This window comes from Balaenoptera borealis, assembly GCF_965194805.1.
Source record: "Balaenoptera borealis genome assembly, chromosome: 17".
Lineage (NCBI taxonomy): Eukaryota > Metazoa > Chordata > Mammalia > Artiodactyla > Balaenopteridae > Balaenoptera > Balaenoptera borealis.
This window is the reverse complement of record NC_138876.1, coordinates 80,795,388-80,821,818: the sequence shown is the minus strand read 5'-3', so window position 1 is coordinate 80,821,818 and position 26,431 is coordinate 80,795,388. Positions and strand designations below refer to the sequence as shown.

General features: G+C 39.8%; 1 long non-coding RNA gene across 1 annotated transcript; it reads left to right on the top strand.

Annotated features, from left to right (window-relative positions):
• The first annotated feature begins 16 nt into the window (after positions 1–16).
• On the top strand, positions 17–25,675 carry LOC309614523. Its single transcript, XR_014236233.1, has 3 exons — positions 17–667; positions 837–3,930; positions 25,376–25,675. It is a non-coding gene; the product is annotated as an uncharacterized lncRNA (long non-coding RNA).
• Positions 25,676–26,431: the final 756 nt, after the last annotated feature.

The following is a 26,431-nucleotide window of genomic DNA, read 5'->3' as shown; positions in this document are numbered from 1 at the left end:
TCGCCGACCCACCGAATCCTGGGTTAGCCCGGGCGGACGAGCTCGGCCCCCTCGGCCTGTCGCGGCCCCTGGGCGCCCGCCACCGGCCCAGGGCCCGTGAGGGGACGGGGCGCCGGGTCGGGGGGCTGCGTGTCCCCCCGCCGGGCTTGCAGGCCGCCGGCCAGGGGCCTGGCAAGCCTGCAGGCGCTGGCGGCACAGGCTCAGATCAGGGAAGGGAAAGAAGGCAGTCAAGGCTGGGTCGGTGGGGAGGAGGTCGAAAGCGCCACGTCCACCCCATTTTTCAGCTCGAGCCTGAGCTCTCTAGTGGGTTAGCACGAGCCCCCTAAGGAAAGCAGTGTCGGGGGTCCTGATGCTGGGAAGACGGTGAGTCACGGTCAATGTCTGGGAGCCGCAGCGCGCAAGTATTCAAGTCTGAGGAGCTGGAGTTGCAGGTAGAGTAATACGTAAGACTTCTAGGCTTCCTGTTAGGTCCAGGAATATCTGGTATGAGTAACAGCTTGGAGGTGCTGCCGCTGAGTCACTAGAGGGCTTTTGAGTTCCGATTGCGTAAAGAGGCGTGTCAGCACCCTTTTCGAGGGCGCCCAAGCAGAACACACGCTACGGCAAGCGAAACCTGCGCTCCTTCGTTTGTAATGGTGGAAACTGAAAAAAAAACGTCGAACAGCTGGTAAGCATTACGGATTTTCAGTTTCCATCGCGCTGATCCGGTATCTGAAAGTTTTGGCTGAGACGGGCCAACACGTGTTACCGCTTGATTCTTAGGTTTACACTCCTGCCGATCCTGGAGAGGTCTTGTCTTTGGCGAGTCATTTTTACTTTTTTTTTTTTTTTAAAAGATGGAGTTTTATTACACCGCCCCAACAAGGTACTACTGCAGGGAACTGAAAATTAAGAGGCTAAACCGTTGTTATGCCTTGGGGGAAGGTGTGAACTGGCGAGATGAAGAAAGGAGCTGATTTTATCAGGCACAGCATCGTAACCAGCATAAAGAAAGTGGTCAGAAGGGATTCAGCCAGAAAATTAGCAAGCGGAGCACAGGATTAGGCCTCTAAAGAATATATTGGTGCTTGACCTTCCTCTTAGTTATCAATGACGTTCATCAGTACAAATTAAATACACCGTAGAATGTAAAATCATGACTGGACTATGCCAATGATAATCTATTAAATAAAATGTTTTAAATGTTACTTGCCTGACTTCTTTATTTGGGGGAAAAAAACAAAACAAAACCTAATTCAATCCTCTTCTTCCTCTTCTCCAGAGTGTAAATAGTAAGTTTATATGCCTCATGTCCTTTCCTAGTGATAAGTGAAAATGTATCAACATTAGTTTTTTGACATATATCTAGCTGTCTAGAGAAAACAGTTACAGTTTCCTGATGCTGCGTGTGTCCATAATAGTTCTCAGTAAGTCACATTTTCCTTCAAACCAAGGATATTGAAAACCCTCTGCCCTCTTCCTTAATAAATGAAAACAAGAACAAACAATCCTCATGCAGCATTGCTTCTCAACCAAGCTTCTTGGTAGGAAGTCCTCGATCCACAGTCTCATTTTTGCCAACTGTACTTTTCTTGCTGAAATTGCAGATTAATAAGGACCCGCAAATTATTGCATTAAATGGCCAATGCTGAGACTTAATTTGAACTTTCTAAACCGTTTGCCCTTTTACATTTTTAAATCTTTTTTTCTCCCCCTTCCCTTTGTAGTGTCTCCCTCTTGGCTCTTAAATCTGTTCTTTTACTTGGACCTCTTCCAAATTCTCAAGTAATTATAATACGGATGCAAATGATGAAAATATAAGGTGCTATGGGCGCAGAGATAAGAGACTTGATCTTGTCCTCATCACATTACTTCGTTAATTTGATAAACATTTTAGGCCCTTTGATAGATTTCCCATGAGGGCAAAAGACAGTGGTTCTCTTTCTGAGTCTTTAAGAGGAGTAGGAAGAGTTTGCTATTAAACACCCTAAGTACTTCAGATCAGTTCCAGTCTTTAACGCCTCTTTTTCCTCTAGGTCTCAACTTCCGTGTCACTTTCTCAGGGAGTCTTCCCTGACGTGCCCGTAGTTCCCCTAGATCCTTGTATCTTTCAGCATCTATCTGACCTGCTGAAGTGTAAGTCCTTTAGTGGAGCTGTTTCCCCAAATGCATGCTCTACAGTGCAGAGCACTCACACAGTGCCCTACAGTTTTTTTAGTTGATACCTCAGCTCACCACCCAACTCATCTTTCGTTACTTACTCAATCTAAGACCAATCTCATCCTGTCTCTTACCGCCTATAACCTTCACTGATTTTGTTTGGCGTTTTAGATACAATTTAAGCTTCTTAGCATAAGAATCTCTTAGGTCCCAACCCACCTCTAGGGCATCTCCTAGCACTTGTCATGTTTACACATGCCTGGTATGAGTTTCATCATCCAGGGATGTTCTTCCACTCTTGTTCATCTTTCAAAGTCATCCTTTAAAACAGAGCTTGGACCTCAGCCAGCTGCCAGCTTCTAGACAATATAGTGATCACTCCCCCTTCCACCACCTCTGCGTCGTATCCCACAACTGTAAATTGTTGTCTCCCCATCTAAATCTGAAACCCTTAAGACAAGGAACTATGAATTACTCATTTTTAAGTTCCTAGAACTTTATAGAGAGCTGGGCACTTAGCAATTAATAAAATATTGAATGTAATAAACTATGCAAATATTCAAGTTGAAGGTTGAGTAGGTAAGGTACTGTGGAAAATTTCTGCCCTCAAGTATCTCAAAAACTCGGACAGGGGATCATTCAAAAATCCTTGTAGTGACAAGTTTATGACATTAATCTTTTAACCAAAAATACATCAGGATATTGGGAAGATCACAGTACACAGCTTAATTTTGTTAACTCTGCCTGATCGGGGATTTCATTCTCCATTTGTGTCAGATATTTCGCAAACAATTTCGTGTCATTAGCCTGATTTTTTAGATTATATTCAAACAGCAGTAACCACGACTGACATGACTTAAAGTATGAATCATAATTTTCCATTTTTAAAAGTTAGCCCCTTTAAAAAGTCTCGGACTTTGTTTTGAAGACCATAGCTATTTGGTGTGGAAGACATGGTCACGTACAATACTTGGAGGCTTCTGGCATGTGATTATTAAGTTAATCTGTCCAGTGCTATTTACAGACCTTAAAGCTGCCCCAGTCAGCTGCTCTGCTGGTACTCACATGTTATTAATGATGATGATGATAGTTAATTTACAAGTGAGGATCTTCAAAGCTAGTGAGCTTGGTGAGCAACATTGTTTCTAATGCAACACCCACAAGAAAGTACAGCATCCTTCATTTTCCAGCAGATTTAAACCAATAGATTGAGACAAAACAGTCATTTTTTTGCATCGAGTTCCTGTCTTTCATTATTTTGACAGAGAGCTTAAAATGTCAAAAAGTAGAACTGGGTTGTCTTAGATCTATTAAAAAAAAAAAAAAAGCAGAAACTACTGCTTCCTCAAATCATCCATTTGTCTTAGTGAACCCTACCTGCTGCCCATGCATGTAAAACACTTCCCAGTAGGCATCCTTTTTAATAGGGTTTATTAAAGGGAGCACTGAACTGGGTGTCTGGAAACCTGGTGTCCATTCCTGCCTCAGCCGTCTGTGCTGTTTGTTTCCCTAGTAGTCAACTCTGCTCTCCATCAAACTGCACTGCTCTTAAATCCCTAATCCCCACCCCTTTGCAATTCCTCTCTCTTGGTCAGTAATCTCACCTCCTACATCACGAGGAAATGGAAGCTGTGAGAAAGAACTCCGCTCTCCTGCCAAGTAATCTGCAAACCTATCCATGCCTACTGTTGGTACCCGCTCCAGTCACTCTTCTGTCCCTTCTACTGAAGGGAGTGGTGGGCTCTTGACTCCATCCAACCATCTCATTCAGTCATTCTGTGGGACCCCTTGGTAAGTGCCAAATTTAGTGTACATGGCAAATGTTTTACAGAATTTAAGTAACATCTTTTGAAATTGGAATTTATCCTTAATTGCCTGTTGTTCCACTTAAAACTAAAATCAAGTAAGAAAGCATTACATCAGCAGTAAGATTTAGTAGTTACGTAAGATATCTTTTGATCTCTCAGTTTTATTAAAATTCACTTGTTACTTGCTAGACAGTTATTTACACGAAATGTCATGTTGATCTCTTAACAAAAGATTAATGTTAAAACTCTTAGGCAGATATAAAAACTATAGAAAAATTGTTTTCCTTTTTGTTTCTGTAATATTTATTTTTTAACTTTAGTTTTGACTGCCTTGATTATATGAATTTTCAATAAAAACTTTAAGTCTTAAAAAAATTTTTTTCAGTCTTTCTTTTTTGGCCATTATTATTATTTCATGATTGTTACTTAAACTAATTTTGTTATATAGAAAAATGGAGTATTAGAAATTTATCCACTCTTTAATACACTAGATATATACCAGTGACAGGGTCCAAGACTCTTTTTTAACATGCTCTAAAGGGAATTCTAATGCAGATGATGGCCTTGAGAAACAAAGGACTAAATCTCTAAAACTCCTTACAGTCCTACTAAATATTCCTTCTCCTTTTAATCCATAGTGCTACCCTCTCTCTCAAAATGAACTCATCAGATAAATACTAATTCATTCACAACTTTCTATATGTTTGTACTGTTGAAGGGATTCATTGGAAATCACTTGTCATTTTCAAATGTGCCCTAATTTTTTTTTGAATTTTATTTTATTTATTTTTTTATACAGCAGGTCCTTATTAGTGATCAATTTTATACACATCAGTGTATACACGTCAGTCCTAATCGCCCAATTCATCACACCACCCACCCACCCACCGCTTTCCCCGCTTGGTGTCCATACGTTTGTTCTCTACATCTGTGTCTCTATTTCTGCCCTGCAAACTGGTTCATCTGTACCATTTTTCTAGGTTCCACATATATGCGTTTATATATGATATTTATTTTTCTCTTTCTGACTTACTTCACTCTGTATGACAGTCTCTAGATCCATCCACGTCTCTACAAATGACCCAATTTCGTTCCTTTTTATGGCTGTGTAATCCACTGTATATATGTACCACATCTTCTTTATCCATTTGTCTGTCGATGGGCATTTAGGTGGCTTCTATGTCCTGGCTATTGTAAATAGTGCTGCAATGAACATTAGGGTGCATGTGTCTTTTTGAATTGTGGTTTTCTCTGGGTATATGCCAGTAGTGGGATTGCTGGGTCATACGGTAATTCAATTTTTAGTTTTTTAAGGAACCTCCATACTGTTCTCCATAGTGGCTGTATCAATTTACATTCCCACCAACAGCGCAAGAGGGTTCGCTTTTCTCCACACCCTCTGCAGTATTTGTTATTTGTAGATTTTCTGATGATGCCCATTGTCTGGTCTTACATTTAGGTCTTTAATCCATTTTGAGTTTATTTTTGTGCATGGTGTTAGGGAGTATTCTAATTCTATTCTTTTACATGTAGCTGTCCAGTTTTCCCAGCACCACTTATTGAAGAGACTGTCTTTTCTCCATTGTATATCCTTGCCTCCTTTGTCATAGATTAGTTGACCATAGGTGCGTGGGTTTATCTCTTGGCTTTGTATCCTGTTCCATTGATCTATAGTTCTGTTTTTGTGCCAGTACCATACTGTCTTGATTACTGTAGCTTTGTAGTATAGCCTGAAGCCAGGGAGTCTGATTCCTCCAGCTCCGTTTCTTTCCCTCAAGACTGCTTTGGCTATTCAGGGTCTTTTGTGTCTCCATACAAATTTTACGATTTTTAAATTCTAGCTCTGTAAAAAATGCCACTGGTAATTTGATAGGGATTGCATTGAATCTGTAGATTGCTTTGGGTAGTATAGTCATTTTCACAATATTGATTCTTCCAATCCAAGAACATGGTATATCTCTCCATCTGTTTGTGTCATCTTTGATTTCTTTCATCAGTGTCTTATAGTTTTCTGCATACAGGTCTTTTGTTTCCTTAGGTAGGTTTATTCCTAGATATTTTATTCTTTTTGTTGCAACGGTGAATGGGATTGCTGCCTTAATTTCTCTTTCTGATCTTTCGTTGTTAGTGTATAGGAATGCCAGAGATTTCTGTGCATTAATTCTGTATCCTGCAACTTTACCAAATTCATTGATTAGCTCTAGTAGTTTTCTGGTGGCATCTTGAGGATTCTCTATGTATAGTATCATGTCATCTGCAAACAGTGACAGTTTTACTTCTTCTTTTCCAATTTGTATTCCTTTTATTTCTTTTTCTTCTCTGATTGCCGTGGCTAGGACTTCCAAAACCATGTTGAATAATAGTGGCGAGAGTGGACATCCCTGTCTTGTTCCTGATCTTAGAGGAAATGCTTTCAGTTTTTCACCATTGAGAATGATATTTGCTGTGGGTGTTTCATCTATGGTCTTTATTATGTTGACGTAGGTTCCCTCTATGCCCACTTTCTGGAGAGTTTTTATCATAAATGGGTGTTGAATTTTGTCAAAAGCTTTTTCTGCATCTATTGTGATGATCATATGGTTTTTATTCTTCAGTTTGTTAATATGGTGTATCACATTGATTGATTTGCCTGTTTTGAAGAATCCTTGCATCCCTGGGATAAATCCCACTTGGTCATGGTGTATGATCCTTATTTTTTTTTTTTAATTTTATTTATTTATTTATGGCTGTGTTGGGTCTTCGTTTCCATGCGAGGGCTTTCTCTAGTTGTGGCAAGCGGGGGCCACTCTTCATCGCGGTGCGCGGGCCTCTCACTATCGCGGCCTCTCTTGTTGCGGAGCACAGGCTTCAGACGTGCAGGCTCAGCAATTGTGGCTCACGGGCCCAGTTGCTCTGTGGCATGTGGGATCTTCCCAGACCAGGGCTCGAACCCGTGTCCCCTGCATTCGCAGGCAGATTCTCAACCACTGCACCACCAGGGAAGCCCTGTGTATGATCCTTTTAGTGTGCTGTTGGATTCTGTTTGCTAGGATTTTGTTGAGGATTTTTGCATCTATATTCATCAGTGACATTGGTCTGTAATTTTCTTTTTTTGTAGTATCCTTGTCTGGTTTTGGTATCAGGGTGATGGTGGTCTCATAGAATGAGTTTGGGAGTGTTCCTTCCTCTGCAATTTTTTGGAAGAGTTTGAGAAGGATGGGTGTTAGCTCTTCTCTAAATGCTTGATAGAATTCACCTGTGAAGCCATCTGGTCCTGGACTTTTGTTTGTTGGAAGATTTTTGATCACAGTTTCAACTTCATTACTTATGATTGATCTGTTCATATTTTCTATTTCTTCCTGGTTCAGTCTTGGAAGGTTATACCTTTCTAAGAATTTGTCCATTTCTTCCAGGTTGTCCATTTTATTGGCATAGAGTTGCTTGTAGTAGTCTCTTAGGATGCTTTGTATTTCTGCAGTGTCCATTGTAACTTCTCCTTTTTCATTTCTAATTTCATTGATTTGAGTCCTCTCCCTCTTTTTCTTGATGAGTCTGGCTAGAGGTTTATCAATTTTGTTTATCTTCTCAAAGAACCAGCTTTTAGTTTTATTGATCTTTCCTATTGGTTCCTTTGTTTCTATTTCATTTATTTCTGCTCTGATCTTTATGATTTCTTTCCTTCTGCTAACTTTGGGTTTTGTTTGTTCTTCTTTCTCTTGTTCCTTTAGGTGTAAGCTTAGATTGTTTATTTGAGATTTTTCTTGTTTCTTGAGGTAGGCTTGTATTGCTATAAACTTCCCCTCTTAGAACTGCTTTTGCTGCATCCCATAGGTTTTGGATCGTCGTATTTTCCTTGTCATTTGTCTCTAGGTATTTTTTGATTTCCTCTTTGATTTCTTCAGTGATCTCTTGGTTATTTAGTAACATATTGTTTAGCCTCCATGTGTTTGTGTTTTTTACGTGTTTTCCCCCCTGTAATTGATTGCTAATCTCATAGCATTGTGGTAAGAAAAGATGCTTGATATGACTTCAATTTTCTTAAATTTACCGAGGCTTGATTTGTGACCCAAGATGTGATCCTCCTGGAGAATATTCTGTGTGTACTTGAGAAGAAAGTGTAATCTGCTCCTTCTGGATGGAATGTCCTGTAAATATCAGTTAAATCTATTTGCTCTATTATGTCATTCAAAGCTTGTGTTTCCTTATTAATTTTCTGTCTGGATGATCTGTCCATTGGCATAAGTGAGGTGTTAAAGTCACCCACTATTATTGTGTTACTGTCTATTTCCTCTTTTATAGCTGTTAGCAGTTGCCTTATGTATTGAGGTGCTCCTATGTTGGGTGCATATATATTTCTAATTGTTATATCTTCTTCTTGGATTGATCCCTTGATCATTATGTAGTGTCCTTCCTTGTCTCTTGTAACATTCTTTATTCTAAAGTCTATTTTATCTGATATGAGTATTGCTACTCCAGCTTTCGATTTCCATTTGCATGGAATATCTCTTTCCATCCCCTCGCTTTCAGTGTGTATGTGTCCCTAGGTCTGAAGTGGGTCTCTTGTAGACAGCATATATATGGGTCTTGTTTTTGTATCCATTCAGTGAGCCTGTGTCTTTTGGTTGGAGCATTTAGTCCATTCACGTTTAAGGTAATTATCGATATGTATGTTCCTATTACCATTTTCTGAATAGTTATGGGTTTGTTTTTGTAGGTCGTTTTCTTCTCTTGTGTTTCCCACTTAGAGAAGTTTTTTAGCATTTGTTGTAGAGCTGTTTTGGTAGTGCTGAATTCTCTTAGCTTTTGCTTGTCTGTAAAGCTTTGGATTTCTCCGTTGAATCTGAATGAGATCCTTGCTGGGTAGAGTAATCTTGGTTGTAGGTTTTTCCCTTTCATCACTTTAAATATCTCGTGCCACTCCCTTCTGGCTTGTAGAGTTTCTGCTGAGAAATCAGCTGTTAACCTTATGGGAGTTCCCTTGTATGTTATTTGTCATTTTTCCCTTGTTGCTTTCAATAATTTTTCTTTGTTTTTAATTTTTGCCAATTTGATTACTATGTGTCTTGGTGTGTTTCTCCTTGGGTTTTTCCTGTATGGGACTCTCTGCGCTTCCTGGAGTTGGGTGGCTATTTCCTTTCCCATGTTAGGGAAGTTTTCGACTACAATCTCTTCAAATATTTTGTCGTGTCCTTTCTCTCTCTCTTCTCCTTCTGGGACCCCTATAATGCGAATATTGTTGCATTTAATGTTGTCCCAGAGGTCTCTTAGGCTGTCTTCGTTTCTTTTCATTCTTTTTTCTTTATTCTGTTCCGCAGCAGTGAATTCCACCATTCTGTCTTCCAGGTCACTTATCAGTTCTTCTGCCTTGTTATTCTGCTATTGGTTCCTTCTAGTGTATTTTTCATTTCAGTTATTGTATTGTTCATCTCTGTTTGTTCTTTAATTCTTCTAGGTCTTTGTTAAACATGTCTTGCATCTTCTCGATCTTTGCCTCCGTTCTTTTTCCGAGGTCCTGGATCATCTTCACTATCATTATTCTGAATTCTTTTTCTGGAAGGTTGCCTATCTCCACTTCATTTAGTTGTTTTTCTGAGGTTTTATCTTGTTCCTTCATCTAGTACAAAGTCCTCTGCCTTTTCATTTTGTCTATCTTTCTGTGAATGTGGTTTTCCTTCCACAGGCTACAGAATTGTAGTTCTTCTAGCTTCTGCTGTCTGCCCTCTGGTCAAGAATAGCTTTATTGTTTTTCCAGGCAAAGGGGAACACAGAGAGCTCCTGCCCTCTGAAATCATGTGTCCCTGTCCTAATTTTTTAAAATATGTGTATATTTCTACATAACTAGTTCATAAGGTTTTTGGCATTTAGGAGGTGGAAAACCTGAGATCTCATTTGGATTTGGAAAATCTATGATCTGAAGTTCCTCCTGTTAAAGTGGTGTTGGCAATACCTATTGTAGCTACTCCACATTAACTCTCTAGGTTAAAATAAAAAAATATCATGTAGGGAATTCCCAGCAGTCCAGTGGTTAGGACTCTGCATTTTCACTGCTGAGAGCCCCAGTTCAATCCCTGGTCAGAGCAGCTAAGATCCCACAAGCCGTGCAGCGAGCCAAAACAAAAAAAAAGGCATGTAAAATATACTGCAACTCAAGACATTTTGTGTTGGCCCAGAACAATAATTATACAATGGCCACTCGATACATTTTGAAAAATGCAACTCCATCAGTTCTTGAAATTAATAAAGTGTTTGTCAGTACACATATCTAGTTACATTTAAAACATAAAAGAATTTCCCAAATTTCTTTATTTTACATCTTTCTTGTCACATTCATGTTATAGGCTTTTTACCTCTTCCCCTTTTTCCCTTCCTTCCTTTATACCCCTAAATTCCTAGAAGCTGACCCAAGAGAGATCTTTGTGTGAAATGCTTGTCTTTTCCTTTCTATACAAGGCTCCCGAGAACACTTTTTACTCCTGTTTCAAGAAGATTATTGTTTTGTTGCCGCTGTCACCTTCTGAGGTGGCCCACACTCTGTCTGTGGAGTGTGTTTCTCTCTAAATCACTTCTTACCTATCAAAAAAAAAAAAATTATCATTTTGAAAAATGTCCAACATCACCAAGAAATAAGCTGAGAATCACAGGTTTCCTGAAAGTTCATCCAGCCTTTTTAAAGAAGTTATGGAATGGATGTCTTCAACAGAGCAGATAGTACAGATTCAAAAAAAGCAAAAGTCCACACTAAGTGATTAAAGAAACATCCTTTTCCTATTTCATGCATCTGCCTCAGTGGTATTGTTTATTTAAAAACATTTTTATTCGATTTCTGTAATGTAGCAATAAATTTAAAAAATGAAATTGAGAAATCAATTCCATTTTAATAGCATCCATTTTAAAAGCATATAATAGGAATAAGTTTAACCAAAGAAATGTAGGACTTGTACACTGAAAATTGCAAAATGTTAAAAGAAATTAAAGACATCCCTGTGCATGAGTTAGAAGACTTACTAAGATGGCAATGCTTTCCACATTGATCTACAGATTCAACATAGGCCCTACCAAGATCCCAGGTAGGTTTTTTTGGAGAAACTGGCAAGCTCACCATAAAATTCAGATGGAAATGCAAGGAACCAGAATAGCCAAAACAATCTTGAAAAAGAACAAATGTGGAGTGTTCACACTTCCCACTTTGAAAACTTACTACAAGGCTACGATAATCAAGACAGTGTGGTACTGACATAAAGTTAGACAGATTAAAGGAAAAGAATTGAGAGTCCAGAAATGAACTGTTAAAGTTAATTGATTTTCAAAAAGAGTACCAGGACGTTTCAATGGAGGAAGAATGCCTTCTTAACAAACGGTGTTGGAACAACTGGATATCTATATGCAAAAGATGAAGTGGGGCTCCTTCCTCGTACCACTTACAAAAATTAACTCAAACTGGATCAAAGACTTAAACGTAATAGCTAGAACTATAAAACTCTTACAGGAAAACATAGGAGTAAATCTTTATGACCTTGCATTAAGCAATGGTTTCTTAGATATAACACCAAAAATGCAGGCAATACACATACACAAATTAGATAAATTGGACCTCATCAAAATTAAAAACTTGTACTTCAGAGGACACCATCAAAAAGTGAAAAGACTACACAGAAGATGAGAACATATTTTCAAATTACATATCATACAAAGAACAAGTACCCAGCCTCTCTAATGAACTCTTACAACTCAATAATAAAAAGACAACCCAGTTTTTTTAAATGGGCTGAAGATTTGAATGTACATTTCAACAAAGATATACAGATAGCCAATAAGCACATGAAAACATGCTCAATTTTGTTAGTTATTAGGGAAATGCAGATCAAAATTACAACAAGGTACCACTTCATATTGGCTAGGATGCCTAAAATCAAAGACAGGCAATAACAAGGATGTGGAGAAATTGGAACTCTATATGTTGCTGGTGAGATTGTAAAATGGTGCAGCCACTTTGGAAAACAGATCGGCAGCTCCTCAAAAGGTTAACCATAGAGTTATCACATAGCCCCACAATTTCATTCTTAGAGAAACAAAAGCACGTCTCCACCAAAAACTTGTACACAAATGTTCATACCACATTATTTGTAACAGTTAAAGAGTGGAAACAATCCTAACATCCACAAGCTGATCAATGGATAAACAAAATGTGGCATATCCACACAGTAGAATATATATGATGCAAGAATTTCCGTGCCTCACATGACAATCAGCATTACTATATGACCCAGTAATTCCACTCCTAGGTATATACCCAAGGTAATTAAAAACCTATGTCCACACAAAGATGTGGACACAAATGTTCATAGGATCCTTAGTAGCCAAAAAGTGGAAGCAACCCAAATATCAACTGATGAATGGATATACCAAATGTGGCTTATTCATACAATGGAATATTATCTGGCAATAAAAAGGAATGTACTGATACTTGCTACAACATGGATGAACCATGGAAACATACTAAGTGAAAGAAGCTACTCAGAAAAAGTCACATACTCCATAATTCCACTTATATAAAATGTGCCGAATAGGCAAATTCCTAGACAGAGAGTAGATTAGTGGTTGTTAGGGACTAGGGAAAGGGAAGAATGAGATATGAATACTCATGTGCATGTTTTGGGACTTCCCTGGTGGTCCAGTGGCTAAGACTCCACGCTCCAGATGCAGGGGGCCTCGGTTCGATCCCTAGATCCCACGTGGCGCAACTAAAGATCCTGCATGCCACAACTAAAAAAGATTCCGTGTGCCACAACTAAGACCCGGTGCAGCCAAATAAAAAAATAAATTTTTTTTAAAAAAATTATGTGCATGTTTCTTTGGGGAATAATGAAAATAGGAATGATGAAAATATTCTGAAACTAAATAGTGGTGATTGTTACAAAACTTTATGACTATACTAAAAACCACTGAATTACACTTCAAAATGGTGAATTTTTGCTTTGTTTTTTAAAAATATTTATTTTTTAAAATTTTTATTTATTTACTTTGGCTGCGCCAGGCCTTAGTTGCGGCATGCGGGATCTAGTTCCCTGACCAGGGATCGAACCTGGGCCCCCTGCATTGGGAGTGTGGAATCTTACCCACTGGGCCACCAGGGAAGTTCCAAAATGGTGAATTTTTGGTATGTGAATTATATTTCAATAAAAAGTTCACAACATTTTAAAATTATATTTTTAAAAATCAAATGAGATAAGTAGTAAACAGAAAAATATAGCCACATGAATCACCTGTTGCTAAGCTCTAGTTCACTTAACTATCACTGAAGTGCTTTAAAAGTACTTTGAAAGCAGAAATCTGATTTAGCCCTCACTTGAATTGGCAGCCCTTTAGAAGGAGAAATCTAATGGAAATCTAACGACTGGCCCTGGGTGCAGGCAATAAGGTAGTGCACTGTCGATGTTAATTATTTAACAATAATAAATATAACTTTAATCAGTCTGCTTTTATTATCACTATGTGCCATCCATCTTAAACAATGCTCCAAAAAAATACTTTTCCCCCAAAATATCTTTTGTTAATCCAACTCAGGTTTTCTCAATCTGTTGTTATTTTTGGCCAGATAATTCTTTATTGTAGGAGGCTAAAAAACCTAAATGTAAGAGTGGAAACCATAAAACTACTAGAGGAAAATATAGGCAGAACACTCTTTGACATAAATTATAGCAATATTTTTTTTAACCTGTCTCCTAAAGCAAAGGAAATAAAAGCAAAAATAAATAAATGGGACCTAATTAGATATAAAAGCTTTTGCACTGTGAAGGAAACCATAAAACAAAAAGACAACCTACTGAATAAGGGAATTACTTGCAAATGATATGACCAATAAGGGGTTAATATACAAAATATATAAACAGCTCATACAACTCAACATCAAAAAAAACAACCCACTTTTAAAACATGGGCAGAAGACCTGGATAAACATTTTTCCAAAGAGGAAATGCAGATGACCAACAGGCACATGAAAAGATGGTCAACATCATTCATCATCAAGGAAATGCAAATCAAAACCACAATGAGATATCACTCCACACCTGTCAGAATGGCTACCATCAAAAAGTCTACAAATAACAAATGCTGGTGAGGCTGTAGAGAAAAGAGAACACTTGTACACTGCTGGTAGGAATGTAAATTGGTGCCCCCGCTATGGAAAACAGTACAGAGGAACTAAAAATAGAATCATTATATGACCCAGCAATTCCACTCCTGAGTATATACTCCAAAAAAAAGTTTGTAAGCTTGCCTAGTCAACATGAACTCAGCTCAAAGAAAAATTGTCCGGAAATGGCTCTTTCAGGAAAGTCTTGGTGCACAATTTTATTTTGAAAGACAGGTAAATAATAAGAGGAGGTAGAATCATTAAGATAAAGTACAATTCTAAAATATAGGACAGGAGAGAAACAAAACTAGTGTCTTTTAACATACTCCTAAAATGTTCTCTCTTACCTACAATTGTAAAACTTTTGGAGTGAATTCTATTCCCATAGTAGAAAGCTAGATACAAGCAAGAAGGATGTATGGCATTTTGCCATGGAATCAGAAATTTCAAAGCTTGGCCTCAGTCGACCACATATCAGCGTTCCTTTGCCCCAGCACAAAATGCATTGTTCCCAAATATTAAATAATGTCCTATGCCAAAACTTGCCATCACTGGATGGTCAGTGTTGTAAAGTTCTTATGTGGAAGCTGCCCCATTGTCATGATATAAAAACCAGCTGGTGAACCAGAATATATGAACTCAAACTTGAGCTTCAAATAACTGGTCTCATTTTAACAACAAAGCAACCTAGCCGGATTTATTCTTGATTCAGTTAAATATAAGCCACACTCAGGCTGTGGTGGCCTGTAGCTAGCTGGGTGTGTCCCTACAATTCAAAAGATCACTAATAACGTACTGTTTACATTTAAAAGTAGAAAAATTATCCTTAATATACACTTCAATTAAGTGATAATTGAGGATATTAATGCCAATTATGAAAACTGAAAAATTATACAGAGCTTAAAAGCAGTGAAAGGCTATTCTTCCCCAACCCTTCCCATCTACCTCTAAGGTCTTGAAAAGACAGCAGGTAGCTGGGCTTGGAGTTTCTTGGGCATCCCTCTGACACTGCAATTTGTAGTAGGAATTCTCAACTACAGCCCATACCAGATGTCTAGCATACTTTGCAATCAGTTTCTTTGTTACTCATTGATTCATTAGTTTATTCATTCACTCAACAAACATTTATCATGTACCAGGCACTCTGACAAGGATAAAGTGACATGGGAAAAACATAATTGTCCACTAGTGGGGATGTGGATAAATAAATAGCAGTATATTCAAGTTATACGATTGAATACTATTCAATGCATGAACTAGAGCTATATATATCTCCAAAATGTAGTATTTAAGTAAAAAATAGTGTTGGAAAGGAGGTGAGAAAGTGGGCACATATTTATTTCAGGGAGTGTAAATGTATTACAACCTCAAAGGAGGGCAATTTGACAATCCATTGTGATTAATGTTACCATAAAAGTGTCAATTCTAATTTATTCTATAGATATAACTGCACGTATGGGAACTGAACAAGAACACATGAACAAGAATAATTACTGTTTGTAGTAGTAAAATATGGATTGTTCATTAATAGAAGACAAGTTAAATTATGATTATACATCCATGAAGGATTTGAGGTGAACATTTTGTTTTCATTACAATAGCATATCCAGAGATAAATGTTCTAGTGTTCAGTATGAGTTACTTAGATTTATCTCATATTATTACATAGACAACTGATTTCTTAAATTTGCTCTTCTTGGGGGAACACCTAATTCTGCATAATTGTGGATTTTAAGGCACTTGAAAAATATCTATGTTTCTCCTTTTAGATATTGCCTTCCACTAGATTAGATAAGTCTGAATTCCTATAATCACTTTTTATTTTTCCTATCGCTTTAATAGTTCTGAGTTGATAAAATGAATTTATTTCCCAAATGGTTTTATTGTAAAATTTTAAAATAGCATGTGCAGGTGTTACCTAATACAATGTTGCTCTTTTGTATGTTTAGTGCACAGAATCTAATTTCACGTGGATAAATTTGCTATTTACCCCATGGGTCACCAGGAAGGAGCAACTTTCTATACAGTTTGCCCACTCCGGCCAGTAGACCATCAGTAGATGATCTTAAAGATCTTAAAGATGATCTTAAAGATATGAATAGCGTACTGTATATTTTTCAAAATAACACCAGGGGTCACTATAAGCTAGAAACCTTCAAATGTTTTAAAATGTTGAGTTCATCACAATGATTCAATCACATGATTTTTACTTGAATATTAAGCCACAACAAAATAAATTCAGTATTTATTATTCAAAATAAACAGGCAAATGAAGGATAAGGACAACAGGAAGAGTAAATTCAGGTTGAAGATTAGATAGAATACTTTTCAATTTTGGGGTCAGGTGGGATAGGGTATATACAGGAAATAGAGTTCCGGTTACCAAACTATAGATTTTAGCATTTTAGGGGATCATTAACCCCTTCTGGAATTTGCTTATAGCTACAGACATTCTGACCCAGAAAGATGCACAAAATTCAGTGTTTACCAATAAAGAACCAAGGATCTTAGGTTGAGAAACTCTACCATAGGAATTTCAGTCTGATTTCTCTTATTTGTAAAGGATAAGCAAGGATGGGTTGTGTTGTAGGTTTGTTTTTAGCTACAGTTAGATCTGTGCTGCGGTAATTCAGCACCCAGCAAACTTGCCCCACAGAAGCCACTGGCCAGTCATGATAAGTGCAATTCTGCTTATTAGCAGCCTAACCTATACATGAATCAGTACCTTCACCCAAAAGAGCCAGTCACACTGAGGCTGAATGCTTGCCCTCATCCTTTGGATTATTTATGAATTGCTCCTCCAGAGGCTATAAGTTAGCAGACAACAAAATTATGAACGAAAATGCATGCAATTTTCAGTCACAAATAATCATTACCGTGAAGTTCATCTTAAGAATGTGACTACTTCATTTGACTTGCTATGTGGTTGCCATCATGCATATTTCCTCACCCCTGAGAAGGCAAATTTAAAAAGACACTGTGGGGAATTCTCTGACAGTCCAGGTGGTAGGACTCCGTGCTTCCACGGCAGGGGGCATGGGTTCGACCCCTGGTGGGGGGACTAAGATCCCTCAAGTCATGCGGCAAAAAAAAAAAAAAAAAGGCACTGTAGACTCTTGTGTATTTCATTATAATGTAGACAGGGCATACATTTATTATGGCCTTTGCAAGTCCATCCTTCCTTCAAGGGAAAGCAAATCAGAATGTGGAAAGGACTTGTTAGATTTCCACTTGTTTGGGGAACCAAGGAGGTTTGCAGCTATGACAATTAAAGTGTAGAGTGTATTAGAGAGGACAGTAGTATTAAATGAAGAAAAACTGTTTAAATAGAAAAGATATTTAAAACTTTCCCAACACCACAGGGAATAATTTGTGTGCAAAATCGATGGGATTTAGGGCGTGACTAAATAAAAGGGGAGAGATGAACTATGAATAAAGTCAAGCTACACTGCTGAGACTTAATCTTCAAGGAGGTATTGAAGGTGTTTAAACACAGGAGTGGCAGAAACAGTTTTGGCTTTTTGGAAAATCACTCTGGCAATCAGGGAGCAATGCGTAGATTAATAGAGGCAGGAGGTGCAGATGGGAACTAAGATGATGGACATGGGAGTGAAGAGGGAAATACTGAGAGAGGCAGGATGACTGGCTGGGTGTTGTTTATTTTTGTCTCTGTGGTGTCCTGGTGCCAACCGTGCCTACTACTAGCTTAGGCATTAATAATAAACATATATCTATAATAATTTTTAACAAACGAGGGGCCTTTACATAATAATGTATCTTTCAGGTTTCTGGTTTGGCTGTTGAGCCATTCATTGAGTTAGGTAAATAAATCTTTCTAAGCATCAAAGGGATGGGAGGCCTCTGAAAGGAAAGGGTAGGGAGATCTGACTATAAAAGTTCTAAATGTCTATACATCACAATGGTTGTGAATTGACTGTGAATAAAATGAGAGAATAAAGTAGGAAATAATATTCATAAAAAATGATTGTATGCTTATTAGCTAAATAGCTCATACAAATCTCTAAGAAAAACATGGAGAACTCAAAAGGAGGAAATAAGACAAAATGACACTAACAGGTAACTAAAGAAATACAAGTGACTAAAACCCATCACATAATTCAGCAATTCCACCTCTGGCTATATATCCGAAGGAAATGAAAACGGAATCTCTGCGAAATATCGGCACTCCCATGTTCATAGCAGCGTTATTCATAATAGGCAATATATGGAAACAAGCTCAGTGTCCACTGATGGATGAATGGATAAAGATGATGTGGTAATAATACACAGTGAAATATAGCCCAGCCATAAAAAAGGAAATCCTGACATTTATGGTCACATGGATGAACCCTGAGGACATTATGCTAAGCAAAATAAATCAGAGAAAGACAAGTACTGGATGATCTCACCTATATGTGGGATCTAAAAAAGCTGAACTCATAGAAACAGTGATGGTAGCCGTGGCTGGTAGGTGGGGGAAATGGGGAGAGGTTGTTCAGAGGGTACAAACTCCTAGTCATAAGATGAATACCTTCTGGGAACCTAATACATAGCATGGTGACTACAGTTAACAATACTGTATTATGTACTTGAAGGTTGATAAGAGAACTTAAATATTCTCATGGAACTGCTATCAAAAAAGATTCTGGATGGATTTCTACTTCTGGCCATGATGGAATAAAGGGAATTGGATTAGCTCTCAGGACCACCTTTCCCCCCCCCCCCCCCCAGCTATTTGGTTATAATTGAAATCAGATTAAACAGACTATTTAGCTACATATCATACATTCATAGTTTGCATTAATAGAGCTAGACAAATAAGCCTCAAAAGGATCAAATGGATTTCAAGTAATTTAACTGCATTTTAGAACTGAAACCCTAACATATTTAAAGGAATTTTTTTAAAAACCCAACATCCAATAGCATATAATTGACAGCATTGGCATCTAATCATATATTGTCAGACATACAATTAAGCAGTAAAACATGTCCCAACACCAAGAGGAAAAAACCAGGATGCACATACAGAAATGACATAACTAATATAGTCAGCAGACAAGATATTAAAACAGCTATTAAAGATATACTTCTTATGCTCAAGGGGATTAGAGAAAAGAAACGTACATTGTAAAAAGATCCAAGTTAAATTTCTAGATGTGAAAAATATCACATCTGAGATGAAAAACAACAATGGACGAGATTAACAGCACTTAAAGACACCATAAGACACTGCAAAAAAGGCTTGTGAAATTGAAGACAAAGCAATTGAAAATAACCAAAATGAAACTCAGAGGGAAAAGATTTTACAAAAATGAATAGAGCAACATAATACAGCTTAATATACATCACACATATAATTAGACTTAGAAAGGAGGGAGAAGGGGTTCAGACCAAAAATATTTGAAGAGATAATGGCTGAATATTTGTCATATGATGAAAACTATAAAACGAACAGGTCAAAGCCCAACATACCCCAAGTAAAAGAAACAGAAAGATTAAACATAACAAAGTACATCTCACTGAGAAGTAAATGGCAAATTAGCACATGAAAATCTGCTAATGATTATTAGTCATTAGGGAAATAAAATCAAAATGAGAAGCCACTCCATACCTACTAAATGCAAAACTTAAAAAGGCTTCCAATACCAAATGTTGGCAAAGACACAAAGCAACTGTATCTCTCATACATTTCTGGTGGGAATGTAAATTGGTAGAGCAACTTTGGGAAAAGTTTAAGTCTTTAAAAATTAAATGTTTAGGACTTCCCTGGTGGCGCAGTGGTTAAGAATCCACCTGCCAATGCAGGGGACACGGGTTCGAGCCCTGTTCCGGGAAGATCCCACATGCCGCAGAGCAACTAAGCCCGTGCACCACAACTACTGAAGCCCGCGTGCCTAGAGCCCATGCTCTTCAACAAGAGAAGCCACCGCAATGAGAAGCCCACGCACCACAACAAAGAATAACCCCTGCTCGCCACAACTAGACAAAGCCCGCGCTCAACAACGAAGACCCAACACAGCCATAAATACATAAATAAATTTTAAAAAAATATTAAATGCTTACCATACAACTCAGTAGTCCCACTCTTGTATTTAGCCAAGAGAAATAAATCCCTACGTCCACACAAATACTAGTATAGCAGATCTTTAAAGAAGCTTTACTCACAACAACCAAAAACTGGAAACAACCCAGTGTCCATCAACAGATGAGTAGATAAATAAACTACGGTATACTGGTTCATTGGATTTGGTAACCTCAAAGGACCAGACTACAGAATCAGGCAACAACATAGAAGAATCTCAAAGGCATTACGCTAACCAAAAGAAGTCAGACAGAAAAGCACTCCCCTCACACTACTCCTGTCCCGAACAAAAGACTGCAAACTGTATGATTCCACTCATGAAATTCTAGAAACGATAAACTATAGTGACAGAAAGCAGATTAATGGGTTGCAGGGATGGGGGAGGGAACAGACTCTAATGGAGCACAGTGGAACTTTTTGGAGTGATGGAAATATTTTATATCATAATTTGGGTGGTAATGACACAACTGTATACATTAGTCAACATCAAATTATGTACTTAAAATGGGTGAGACCCTCAAGTAGATCATGACAATTAAGCACATCTTTAGAAAGAAGTCAGTGAAAATACAAAGAGTTGAAACACTACAACAGAAAGCAGTAAATACTTGGACTACTAGCTCCAAGTATTCATTCCCTTCAAATGTACTTTAGTTCACAATCATTTGAACTAAAACATTTACCCTAAAACATTCAACTTTAAAAATAATAAACTTCAAAGTAAACATGCTGCCTTTCTGAAGACACTCTGGTGAGTCAATGATTTAAGGATTAATTTAGCATCTCATTTCTTGAAAATTCTCTAATTCACAGTTAAATAGAATAATCTACAAGGAAGAATGTTTTTAAAACATATTTTTTTCAAATTCATTTGATTTAATGGCAAACTAAATGTTCAAAAGACAACAATTTTCACTCTTTAAGCTGGCAAAAAAATAAATTCAGCCCTTTTTTTTTCTGTACTTGAAATACAAAGCAATTGGAAAAAAACACCTCATTTACATTTAAAAAATTTAGTCTCACTCACCTTTTCCTGGAAGACCTGTAGAGGCAAAAGAAAGCTGATATTGCAGAAAAGGTTAGTGTAAATTCACAGATCTTTAAATTCTCTTTGGGGTATTTATGCTTATACCCCTCTCCTAACCATCTTCTTTTAATTTTAAAAGAAGATGAAAGGGCCTTTTGGTCTTCAGGTAGGAGTTACGTCTGTCCTTCCTTGAGGAAATTTATCCCAGGAGGCAGGGACATTGTGAATCTTTGTGGAAGAGTTTCAAGTTCCAGGCTGGAATAGATGAGATCGATTCATCCGGCTCAGTTAGCAGTTGTTGGTTGCCTCCTGTGTTCCAGGCAGCACTAAGCCCTAGAAAGTTAAAAAAAAAAAAAAATCCAACCAGACCAGGTCTTGTCCTCAGAGGACTTACAGTCTCTGGAAAGGAGGGAGAAGAAAGCCCTCGGGTGCCATGACACTTCAGTTCTGTGGTTGGTGCCCCAATGCACAAACAGTGCTGGACAGCTGGGCATTACAGAGGGATACTGACCTTGAGGTGACACAAAGGGAAGGGAGATGAGAGTCAGAGAAGGGGTTTGGAAAGGTCCCGCTGCAGGAGTGTTCTCTATGCAAATGAAAGGTAAACCAGAGCATCTGGCCTAGAAGGGAGAAAGGCCCTCTCCCCTTCCATTGCCCCGGCCTAAGGACCAGCTTCTGCAGCCACCCAGGCTAGGAAGGGAAAAAGGATAAGGTATCCTTGGAGTTGAGAGTTTAACGGAGAAGAGTTACATTGAATCAGGATTGTGAATTTACTCATGACAAGCTAAAGGCACTGAATTTTACTAGGGGGAGCCCTTGAAGGTTTTTTAACTGGCTGAGGTCATAATCAGACTAGTACTTCAGGAAGATCACACCCCAGCCCTTATTCTCAGAGAGAGCTTGGATTAGAGGGGAGAACACTGAGAATTTACAATGTGGAAGGATTCCATGTCATTGCAGGAAAGAGTGGGGCGTGAGAGGAGGGTCACGTCCCAGGTCTCAGGCGAGTCCCTGGGATGGGACGGGCCACGAAGTGTGGATCCTTGGCTTCGTGCAGGAAAGAATTCAAGAGCGAGCCATAGTAAAGTGAAAGCAGGTTTATTTAGAGAGATACACATTCCATAGACATGATCTCGGTTGCCTCGGCCTGCAGCGGCTTGAAGCAGGATTTCGGGTCCCGGCCACAGACCGACGTCAGGAGTGGCAGTGAGAGCACTGAATGCTGGCCTCCAGACCACCAGGGACCAGTGGCCAGCGACAAGGCCCTGGCCCATCAGCTGTGAAGAAATGAATTTCCACACAGAGATGGAAAGTAGTGAAGCAAGTAACGTGTTTATTGGGAGGAAAAAGAGCACAGAACTTGTGCGTAGACACATGGGCGGGCTCAGAGAGAGAGAGTCGAGCGCTTGTGGCAGTTTGAATCACTTGTTTGGGGCATTTCTTCTGGGTTTCCTTTGATCAATCAACTTGCTTTCCCTGGTCCTGAGTCCGTATTTGGTTTACCTCAGGGTCCTACCCTGTGTGCGAGCATCTCTTAGCCAAGATGGATTCCAGCGAAGAGGCCTATGGGTACTTGACATCACTTACTATGGGGTGGCACCCGCTCCCCTTTTGACCTCCAAGGAGCCTTTCTGCGCATGTGTAGTCGGGGAGGTCTCCTTGACTTCGAGAATGAGGAAAATGCGGTCTCTTATCTTCCATCCGGGCGGGGCCCAGCCTCCTCCATCATCCTGCTCTTATGGAGCTTCTGCTATTATGGAGTTTCTGTCCACAAGGGAGAAACTGTTCAGCCTGAGGCCATCTACCTCCTGCCTCAGACAGACTGTGGTTGTCTCAGAAAGTGAGAGAGGTCCCGAAATATGGGGTGGTTAGTTTTTATGGGCTGGGTAATTTCATAGGCTAATGAGTACGGGGATTATTCCAACTATTTTGGGGAAGGAGCAGAGATTTCCTGGAATTCGGCCACTGCCCACTTTTTGGCCTTTTATGGTCAGCCTCGGAACAGTCATGGCACCTGTGGGTGTGTCATTTAGCTGATGTGTTACAGGGAGCGTATGATGAGGCTCAGGGTCTAGTGGAAGTCCCCCATGTTGGAACTAGTTGGCTCTAACCAGTTTGTGTCGTGTTCTCAGTGGCTGTGTCACTCTGTGTCTAGTGGAAGTCCGCCATGTTGGAACTAGTTGGCTCTAACCAGTTTGTGTCGTGTTCTCAGTGGCTGTGTCACTCTTTTAAAGGTGTGTCCTGACCCCTTCCTGGTAATGGGAGTGTACATCAAATACGAGAGAGAGAAAGGCCGTGAATGGTCCAACTCTTGGGGGGGGTCTCAAAGGCTAAAGCGGGAGGAAATGAATGGTCTGCTTCACAGTAGAACCACCAGAATTCTGGCAGGAGTTGGGAATGAAAGGAAGATTGTGAATCAAAGTAGAAAAGTAATCATAACAACAACAGCTTATAGGAATTGAGCCTTTGCTATGTGCTTGGCACTGTGTTAAGAACTCGATAAAGATTGCGTTATCTCATCCCCAGACCCCTCCATGGACGGTGGGCAGCAGTCAGGGAGTCTGTATTTGACAGTGTTTAAAAGAGGTAACAAGCCCAAAAGTCATTTGCCCCAGGATAGCAAACTGAGACTTGATTTCAGTTTCAACCCCTCCCAGATGTGTGATCTTTAAAACAATCTGATGACCTTATTTGCGAAGCAGAAATAGAGACACAGATGTAGAGAACAAATGTATGGATATCAAGGGGGAAAGGGGTGGGGTGGGAGGAACTGGGAGACTGGCGTTGACACATATACACTATTTTTTTTTTAATTTACTTATTTATTTATTTTTGGCTGCGTTGGGTCTTCGTTGCTGTGCGTGGGCTTTCTCTAGTTGCGGCGAGCGGGGGCTACTCTTCGTTGCGGTGTGTGGGCTTCTCATTGCGGTGGCTTCTCTTGTTGCGGAGCACGGGCTCTAGGCACGCGGGCTTCAGTAGTTGTGGCACGTGGGCTCAGTAGTTGTGGCTCACGGGCTCTAGAGCGCAGGCTCAGTAGTTGTGGCCCACGGGCTTAGTTGCTCCGCGGCATGTGGGATCTTCCCAGACCAGGGCTCGAACCCGTGTCCCCTGCATTGGCAGGCGGATTCTTAACCACTGCGCCACCAGGGAAGCCCGACACATATGCACTATTGATACAATGTATAAAATAGAAAACTGATGGGAATATACTGTATAGCACAGGGAACTCTACTTAATGCACTGTGGCAACCTAAATGGAGGGGATATATGTATATGTATGGCTGATTCATTTTGCTGTGCAGTAGAAGCTAACACAACATTGTAAAGCAATTATACTCCAATTAAATTAATTAATAATAAAATAAATAAGTAAACAAACAAATAAATAGTCAATCTGAAATTTCCTGGTTCACAAGTGAGGTAATCTGCATTACAAAGCCCCTGCTATTCCCTCCCCCCAAAGTGAACTGACCCGCCCTGATCCTTTCTTCACTTTTACTAATACCTTCTTGCCCCACCCTCCTTCTGTCCATAAAAACCTTCCCTTTTGTACAACCCCTCAGAGTGCCCTAGTAGCTAGGTGGGATGCCACCTGATTCATGAGTCATTCAGGAGAGTCCACTGGGTCTTAAAATCTATTCAGTTGAAATTTTGATTTTTAACAGTAGTAATAACTAGGAGTGGTGGAGATTTGAGAGCATTTTTTGGATGTGGGAGCAGTTAGTGATCTGGAAACGGTTTTGGGAAGAGATGCCACTTTCTGACTCTGATGTCTGAACTTAGCATGCGGACCTTAGCAGCAACCCCAAGACAAATCCCTGCTACAGTAGTTAGCTGGCTGCATCGTGACTGCTTGTCACGGAGCTGCGTTGCTCGAACCTACGAGGGGCACAAGATAAGGCATGTGCTCCGGGCCCAGAGCAGCTGACTGCTCCGTCAAATCTGTTGAGGACAAGGTGAAACATGAATGACTCCTGATCTATCAGTGCTTTATTTTCACTATGTACTCTTAAACTGAACAACTACCAAAATTATTATGACTAATAATAGAGCTGGTCTACCGAGCAAGGCTAAGTGGTGACCCAGAAACCAAGGTGCAGATAAGCACAAAGTCTCCTGCAGAGAGATGCAATCATTTTCCCTATCTTTTAACGTGGTTTGCAGCATATACACAATCATTCTACAAACATTTTCTCTTGTGTTTGCAGAGGCAAAGGACCGTTGTCTTCCAAAGGGCCGGTGTGCCGCCAGCTGCTGGCGGGTGGGGAATAGCTCTGGCGGTCTCGGGTCTGCCTGGGCGTCCTGGCTGAGCCCGAGTGGACGTGGAGCGCAGAGCCCGCACGTCCTCGGCTGTGTGGCGGGAGCCCGACAGTGTGTCCGGCGTCGGAAAATAATCCGTCAAGTGAGAAAACGCTCTCCTCTCTCTGAGCCTCTTGGTTCATCATTTATTTATGCCAGTCATGAGTGAGTGGACCCAGTCAGAAAATAAACCTTTATATAGGTGAACAGTTTTTTTTTTTTTAATTTATTTATTTAGTTATTTATTTATTTTTGGCTGTGTTGGGCCTTCGTTTCTGTTCAAGGGCTTTCTCCAGTTGCGCGAGCGGGGGCCACTCTTCATCGCGGCGCGCGGGCCTCTCACTATCGCGGCCTCTCTTGTTGCAGAGCACAGGCTCCAGACGCGCAGGCTCAGTAGTTGTGGCACACGGGCCCAGTTGCTCCGCGGCATGTGGGATCCTCCCAGGCCAGGGTTCGAACCCGTGTACCCTGCGTTGGCAGGCGGATTCCTAACCACTGCGCCACCAGGGAAGCCCCTGTGAACAGTTTTTAAAACATGACTTTTGGGCTTCCCTGGTGGCGCAGTGGTTGAGTCTGCCTGCCGATGCAGGGGACACGGGTTTGTGCCCCGGTCTGGGAAGATCTCACATGCCGCGAAGCAACTGGGCCCATGAGCCACAACTACTGAGCCTGCGCGTCTGGAGCCTGTGCTCCGCAACAAGAGAGGCCGCGATAGTGAGAGGCCCGCGCACCGCAATGAAGAGTGGCCCCCGCTTGCCGCAACTGGAGAAAGCCCTCGCACAGAAACGAAGACCCAACACAGCCAAGAATAAGTAAATTAATTAATTAATTGAAAAAAAAAAAAGAAAGAAACAGTAGCTGAAACTTAAAAAAAAAAACATGACTTTTATTAACAAATGTAAAAAACAAATTGTTGAAGTTACTTTTGCTGACTGGAAAGCTTAATCTCTCAACATGTGAGTTGT